Below are 8,055 nucleotides of genomic sequence, written 5' to 3' on the forward strand. Positions count from 1 at the left end.
AAAATAATTTGGAAAATAAAAGAGAAGGAATGAAAAATAAAAATAACCTCTGATTAACCCATTTAATAAATTTGGTGTGTTTTTCTTTGAAAATGAATCAGCTGATCTGAGAAAGGAATGGAAAATTTTGATCAAGCCACATGTGAGAACGATAACCCAGGAAGAGCATCTCAGGAAGCTCTGGGAACTGTCTGTCCTCTAGAAGTCAAGGCACAGGGATTAAGTTTGAAGATGGAGGGCTCTACATAAAAAGACATATTATTGACAGTGTACATAATGCAGATCTAAGTGTCATCATGGTGGGCCATGTGACCCCTTGCATGATCAAGAAGGAATTTATCTTTCAAGGAGCTGTCTTACTGATGCTGGGAGAATGTTGCTTTTCATGGTTGAGCAGGTGTTCCCAATGATGTGGGAGGTCTGGTCCATGCATGATGCAGAAACACAACTCACAGTGAGGAGAAAAGAGTGCAAAGGGCAGAGAAATTTTTTTTATATTTAAGTTTTTCTGGCCATAAAATATAAATTTAATTTCATACTTCCATGACTCTCCCATACAAAAGTGTGTGCTTGTTTATTTACACTTTGAAATAATCCTCATTATACAGGTTTTATACCTTTTTTTTTTACTTAGCGTAAATATTTTTGTAATCTGTCAAATATTATCTGATGTTTGCTAAAGGGGAAGGGGTTGGGAGAGGGCTTGATTGGGAGGTTGGGGTTAGCAGATGCAAACTATTACATATGGATTGGATTAGCAAAAGTAGCAACATACAGCACAGGGAACTATATTCAATATCCTATGATAAACCATAATAGAAAAGAATATGAAAAAGAATGTATATATATATATGTGTGTGTGTGTAAATGAGTCCCTTTGCTATAGGCAGTAATTGGCACAACATTTTAATTCAACTATGCTTCAATACATAATGAATGAAAAAGTTTCAGTATTATGTTTTGCTTCTTATAATGCTTTTGAGGTGGTTCAGTGGTAAAGAATCAGCCTACCAATGCAAGAGACTCAGGATGATCCCTGGGTAGGGAAGATCCCCTGGAAAAGGAAATGGCAACTCACTCCAGTATTTTTGCCTGGGAAACCCCATGGACAGAGGAACCTGGTAGGCTACAGTCCATGGGGTTGCAAGAGTCAGACTTGATTTTGCCACTGAGCAGGCATGTGTGATATAAAGCAGTGCATCTTTTCAATTTATTTAATTTTTAAAAACTGTTAGAATGTCTATATTTAAAATTTTTATTGAGGTATAGTTGGTTTACAATGTAGTGTTAATTTCTGCTGTATAGGAAAATGATTGGTATATGTATCTACATATATATAAAATATATATATGTGTGTGTATATGTAAATGGAAACCCACTCCGTTATTCTTACCTGGAGAATCACATGAAGAGAGAAGCCTAGAGGTCTACAGCCCATAGGTTTGCACAGAGATGGACATGATTGAAGCAATTTAATGCGCGCACATACACACATACACACACACACACACACACACACACACACCACACACACATATACACATATATGGTTACATATACATTCTTCTTTATGCTAAACATTTTGTTTAGTTCTTATATGTTTTGTTATTTATTCATTGATTTATTCAACAAACTATTGAAAATTTTTAGTAGACATTGTTTTATCAATAAATAAAATAGATAATATTAAGATAAATTCTTGAGTTGATAGTCTAGTGGAGAAGCAGACTGAATGATATCAAGAGTATTTAGCTGTTAGAAATGGGTAAGTGTCTGTTGCAGATAATTCTACACAAGCTCTCCCATTCTGTATGTCTATTAGGCAGAGGTTCCAACTACCCTTCATCGCACACAACATATAGCAAACACACTTGCAACACAGAGACAGTGGCTCCTTGCAGAGACATGGAGGGCTTGTTTTCTGTGCAGTAATGTAAAGAAAACATCTCTCTCCTGAGAAAGGGAAGGATGCTGAGGGCATATTGTCATTGATTCAGGATCCCTAGACTCAAGGTTTTTCTCCTGTTACTCCACCCACTGAATATTCATGGGTTGATATGAGTTCCAGTTCTGACTGTTGCTTCTGAAGCAACAGTCAGAACTGGAAATGGAACAACAGACTGGTTCCAAATAGGAAAAGGAGAATGTCAAGGTTGTAAATTGTCACCCTACTTATTTAACTTATATACAGACTACATCATGAGAAATGCTGGGCTGAATGAAGCACATGTTGGAAGCAAGATTGCTGGGAGAAATATCAACAACCTCAGAGATGCAGATTACTTCACCCTTATGGCAGAAAGTGAAGAACTAAAGAGCCTCTTGATGAAAGTGATAGAGGTGAGTGAAAAAGTTGGCTGAAAGCTCAACATTCAGAAAACTAAGATCATGGTATCCAGTCCCATCACTTCATGGCAAATAGATGTGGAAAGAGTGGAAACAGTGGCAGACTTTATTTTGGGGGGCTCCAAAGTCACTGCAGATGGTGACTGCAGCCATGAAATTAAAAGACCCTTACTCCATGGAAGAAAAGTTATGACCAGCCTAGAGAGCATATTAAAAAGCAGAGACATTACTTTACCAACAAAGGTCCGTCTAGTCAAGGCTATGGTTTTTCCTGTGGTCATGTATGGATGCGAGAGTTGGACTATAAAGAAAGCTGAGCGCCAAAGAATTGATGCTTTTGAACTGTGGTGTTGGAGAAGACTCTTGAGAGTCCCTTGGACAGCAAGGAGATCCAACCAGTCCATCCTAAAGGAGATCAGTCCTGAGTATTCATTGGAAGGACTGATGTTGAAGCTGAAACTCCAATACTTTGGCCACCTGATGCGAAGAGCAGACTCATTGTAAAGACCCTGATGCTGGGAAAGATTAACGGCAGGAGGAGAAGGAGACGACAGAGGATGAGATGGCTGGATGGCATCACTGACTCAATGAACATGGGTTTGGGTGGACTCAGGGAGTTGGTGATGGACAGGGAGGCCTGGCATGCTGTGGTTCATGGGTTCGCAAAGAGTCAGACACGACTGAGCGATTGAACTGAACTGAACTTAAGCATTAAAGAGTAAAGGTCACCATGTGGTGGTTTAGTCACTAAGCCATGTCCTACTCTTGTGACTCCATGGAGTGTAGCCTACCAGGCTTCTCTGTTCATGGGATTCTCCAGGCAAGAATAGTGGAGTGGGTTACCATTTCCTTTTCCAGGGATCTTCCCACCCCAGGAATTGAACCCTGGTCTCCTGCATCGCAGGCAGATTCTTTACCATCTGAGCTACAAGAGAACCTCAGCAACTGAGTCAACTAATATGAGATAAAGTTTAGGGTGTTTCTAGGACTTTCCTTTCCATTCAGCTTTACCAGAAATATAATTTGCAAACTTTTTTCTCCTTTCTGTGGATTGACTTTTCACACCTTTTGCATTAATAGTTTCCTTTGATGCAAAAACATTTTGAATTTTGATGAAAACTGATTTACGTATTTTTCTTCTGTTGCCTGTGCTTTGGTGACATTGGTTCAGTGAAGTTCAGTCATTCTCTCGTGCCCAACTCTTTGCAACCCCGCAGACTACAGCACACCAGGCTTTGCTGTCCATCAGTGACTCCCAGAGCCTGGTCTAACTCATGTCCACCAAGCATGATGCCATCCACCCACCTAGTCCTCTGTCATCCCCTTCTCCCCCTGCATTCAATCTTTTCCAAAATGAGGGTCCTTTCCAGTAAGTCATATCTTCATATCAGGTGGCCAAAGTATTGGAGTTTCAGCTTTAGCTTCAGTCCTTCCAATGAATAGTCAGGACTGATTTCCTTTAAGAATGACTGGTTTGATCTCCTTGCAGTCCAAGGGTCTCTCGAGTCTTCTCCAACACAGTAGTTCAAAAGCATCAATTCTTTGGAGCTCAGCTTTCTTTATGGTCTAACTCTCACATCCATACATGACTACTGGAAAAACCATAGCTTTGACTAGATGAACCTTTATCAGCAAAATAATGTCCCTGGTTTTTAATATGCTTTCTAGTTTGGTCCCAGGTTTTCTTCCAACGAGCAAGAGTCTTTTAATTCATGGTTGCAGTCACCATCTGCAGGGTTTTGGAGCCCAAGAAAATAAAGTCTGTCAGTATTTCCATTGCTTCCCCATCTATCTGCCATAAAGTGATGGGCCTGAATGTCATCACTTATTGTTGCCATCACTTATGGATGCCAACATATATTGGTGACATATCTAAATTTAATGCCATGAAGTTTTCCCTCAAGTTTCTCTTCTAAGAGCTCCATATTTGTATCTTCTATGTGTAAGTCTTTGATGCATATTGAGGTTTACCTGTGTTGGGTGTGAGTATGTTCATAGCTGGGCACCTGAAATAAGCACAAAATATGCACTCTTTGCAGATTTGTGCCATGTCCTGACTGGACTTCACTAGTTAACTTGGCATCCTTTAGTCCTGGGATTAGCCCAATAGTTAAGCTACGGGCACTGAGTTCATTTCTGAGTCAGCATCTTGCCTGGAGTAGGTGTGCCTCTTTGATTCTCCTGAATATATGGCTGTTTTTAAACGCCTTCTGTCCCCTAAATCCACACCCTGGTTCTACTCAGGTTTTATATGCTCTAGTCTATGTCTATAGCCTTACTTCCTTGTCCCTGGCCCCATATATATATAGTCTCCTTGCAGCAGTAATAAGCCACGCCAGCTGCTCTTTATTTTTATTTTTTTCTGTTTTTCTTTTTTTGTTTATTTGTTTTGCCATACATTGACATGAATCCACCATGGGTGTACATGTTTTCCCCTTCCAGAACCCCCCTTCCACCTCCCTCCCCAACCCATCTCTCTGGGTCATCCAGGTGCACCAGCCCCGAGCACCCTGTATCATGCATTGAACCTGGACTGGCAATTCATTTCACATATGATAATTTACATACTTCCATGCCATTCTCCCGTATCATCCTGCCCTCGCCTTCTCATTAGTTTAAGCTTCAATGCAGTTCAGTTCAGTCGCTCAGTCGTGTCTGACTCTTTGCGACCCCATGAACCGTAGCATGCCAGGCCTCCCTGTCCATCACCAACTCCCTGAGTCCACCCAAATCCATGTCCATCGAATCGATGATGCCATACAGCCATCTCATCCTCTGTCGTCCCCTTCTCCTCCTGCCCTTAATCTTTCCCAGCATCAGGGTCTTTTCCAATGAGTCAGCTCTTCGCATCAGGTGGCCAAAGTATTGGAGTTTCAGCTTCAACATCAGTCCTTCCAATGAACACCCAGGACTGATCTTCTTTAGGATGGACTGGTTGGAGCTCCTTGCTCTCCAAGCGACTCTCAAGAGTCTTCTCCAACACCACAGCTCAAAAGCATCAATTCTGCAGCACTCAGCTTTCTTTAGAGTCCAGCTCTCATATCCATACATGACCACTGGAATAACCATAGCCTTAACGAGGTGGAATTTTTTGGCAAAGTAATGTCTCTGCTTTTTAATATGCTATCTAGGATGGTCCTAAATTTCCTTCCAAGGAGTAAGTGTCTTTTAATTTCATGGCTGCAGTCACCATCTGCAGTAATTTTTGAGTGCAGAAAAGTAAAGTCAGCCACTGTTTCCACTCTTTCCCCATCTATCTGCCATGAAGCTATGGGACCAGATGCCATGATCTTAGTTTTCTGAATGTTGAGCTTTAAACCAACTTTTTCACTTTCCTCTTTCACTTTCATCAAGAGGCTCTTTAGTTCTTCTTCACTTTCTGCCATAAGGGTGGTGTCATCTGCATATCTGAGGTTATTGATATTTCTCCCGGCAATCTTGATTCCAGCTTGTGCTTCTTCCAACCCAGCATTTCTCATGATGTACTCTGCATATAAGTTAAATAAGTAGGGTGAAAATATACAGTTTTGACGTACTCCTTTTCCTATTTGAAACCAGTCTGTTGTTCCATGTCCAGTTCTAAGCATTGCTTCCTGACCTTCATACAGGTTTCTCAAGAGGCAGGTCAGGTGGTCTGGTATTCCCATCTCTTTCAGGATTTTCCACAGTTTATTGTGATCCACCCAGTCAATAAAGCTTTGGCATAGTCAATAAAGCAGAAATAGATGTTTTTCTGGTACTCTCTTGCTTTTTTGATGACCCATCGAATGTAAGCTTAGGTTTATGAAAAACAGACACCAGCCTTCAGGCAGCACACAAATAGGTTGGAACATTGCATTAAGGTTTTTGTGATCAGTCTGGTTTGCTGGAGGCAACTGGGAACTAAGCTGCCACCCTTTACAGGTTAAGACTGCAGTGTACAAATCAGGGGAGCGGTAAGTGGGAGTAAAAACATGATGAAATGACCTTCTGCTCTCCTTTGGACTTTTCCTGATGGTGTTTTCAATGTATTCCTGTAGATTTTGTTTGTTTCCAGAGCTCCTGTGAGGTTTTTCATCTGGTTTCTGATTGTTTTCTCACATTTCTAAGGGTGAAGTCAATACTTCTAGCCCATCTTTTTGCTGACATCACTCTATGTGTTAAATTTTATTTGGCTTCACAACATCCCATTATATCAATACATCTTGATTTCCTTGACTCTTCCCATATTTGTTACAATTTAACTTGTGTTCAGATTCTTCTCTTATGAGTAACCATTGAGAAAGATAGTAAAGTAAATAAAATCATTATCATTTCCATTATGATATCTTTCTAAAAAGTTATATAAATAAGTCCAAGGATTAACCCCTGTAAGGGTCTGTTTGCACAATGCACATAGTATCCAAAAACTATTAATAATTAATCTCCAAAAAAACACTTTGTCAGAATGTGTGGTTTTGGTATTCTTTTCAGAATCTCACCACTGTCAGGTATGGATAGCAACATAATTTTTTGTGGTGGGAAAAGTTAAAAGGCAAATTTATTTTCCTTTAATGTTTTCTTTATTAAGGAATAATATTTTGAAAAATGCTTATTAATCACTCCCTTAAATTGTGTGATTCTCTATATGTGTGTATGTGTTTCAGCAGGTTCCCTGGTAGCTCAGTAGGTAAGCAATCTCCCTGCAATGCAGGAGACCTGGGTTTGATCCCTGGATTAGGAAGATCCCCTGGAGAAGGGAAAGACTACCCACTCCAGTGTTATGGCCTGGAGAATTCCATGGACTATATAGTCCATGGGGTTGCACAGAGTCGGACATGACTGAGCGAGTTTCACTTCACTATATGTGTGTATGTGTATACTGTAAGATAGTTAATTATTTCACCTGATGTTTGATCAAAATCAAGCTTCATATTAGAAACCTGAAAAAAAAATGTGTGGAAGTTTCTAGTCTAGCATATGGACTTCCCTGGTGCCTCAGATGATAAAGAATCTGCCTGCAATGCGGGAGACCTGGGTTCAATCCCTGGGTTGGAAAGATCCCCTGGAGAGAGGACACAGCAATCCACTCCTGTATTCTTGCCTAGAGAATCCTATGGACTAGGGGCCTGGTGGAATACAGTCCATGGGGTCGAAAGACTGCACATGACTGAGCGACTAAGCACAGGACAAGCTTCATATTAGACAATGAAAAAACAATTCTGTGAAGGTTTCTAGTCTAACAATGGTCAATAATTGTTCAGTCTATCTCATCATTATATAATTAATGATTTAGTTCAGTTCAGTTCAGTTGCTCAGTCATGTCCGACTTTTTGTGACCCCAATGGATTGCAAAATGCCAGGCCTCCCTGTCCATGGCAAACTCCCGGAGTTTACTCAAACTCATGTCCGTTGAGATGGTGATGCCACCTACTATTCATCCTCTGTCATCCCCTTCTCCTCCTGCCTTCAATCTTTCCTAGCATCAGGGTCTTTTCAAATGAGTCAGTTCTTCCCATCAGGTGGCCAAAGTATTGGAGCTTCAGCTTTAGCATCAGTCTTTTCAATGTATATTCAGAACTGATATCTATTAGGATAGACTAGTTTGGTTTCCCTGAAGCCCAAGGGACTCTCAAGAGTCTTCTCCAACACCACATTTCAAAAGCATCAATTCTTCAGCGCTCAGCTTTCTTTATTGTCCAACTTTCACATCCATACATGACCACTGGAAAAACCATAGCTTTGACTAGA

The sequence above is a fragment of the Giraffa tippelskirchi genome, chromosome 13 (genome assembly GCF_054371585.1).
Source record: "Giraffa tippelskirchi isolate mGirTip1 chromosome 13, T2T-mGirTip1v1.2.pri, whole genome shotgun sequence".
Taxonomy (NCBI): domain Eukaryota; kingdom Metazoa; phylum Chordata; class Mammalia; order Artiodactyla; family Giraffidae; genus Giraffa; species Giraffa tippelskirchi.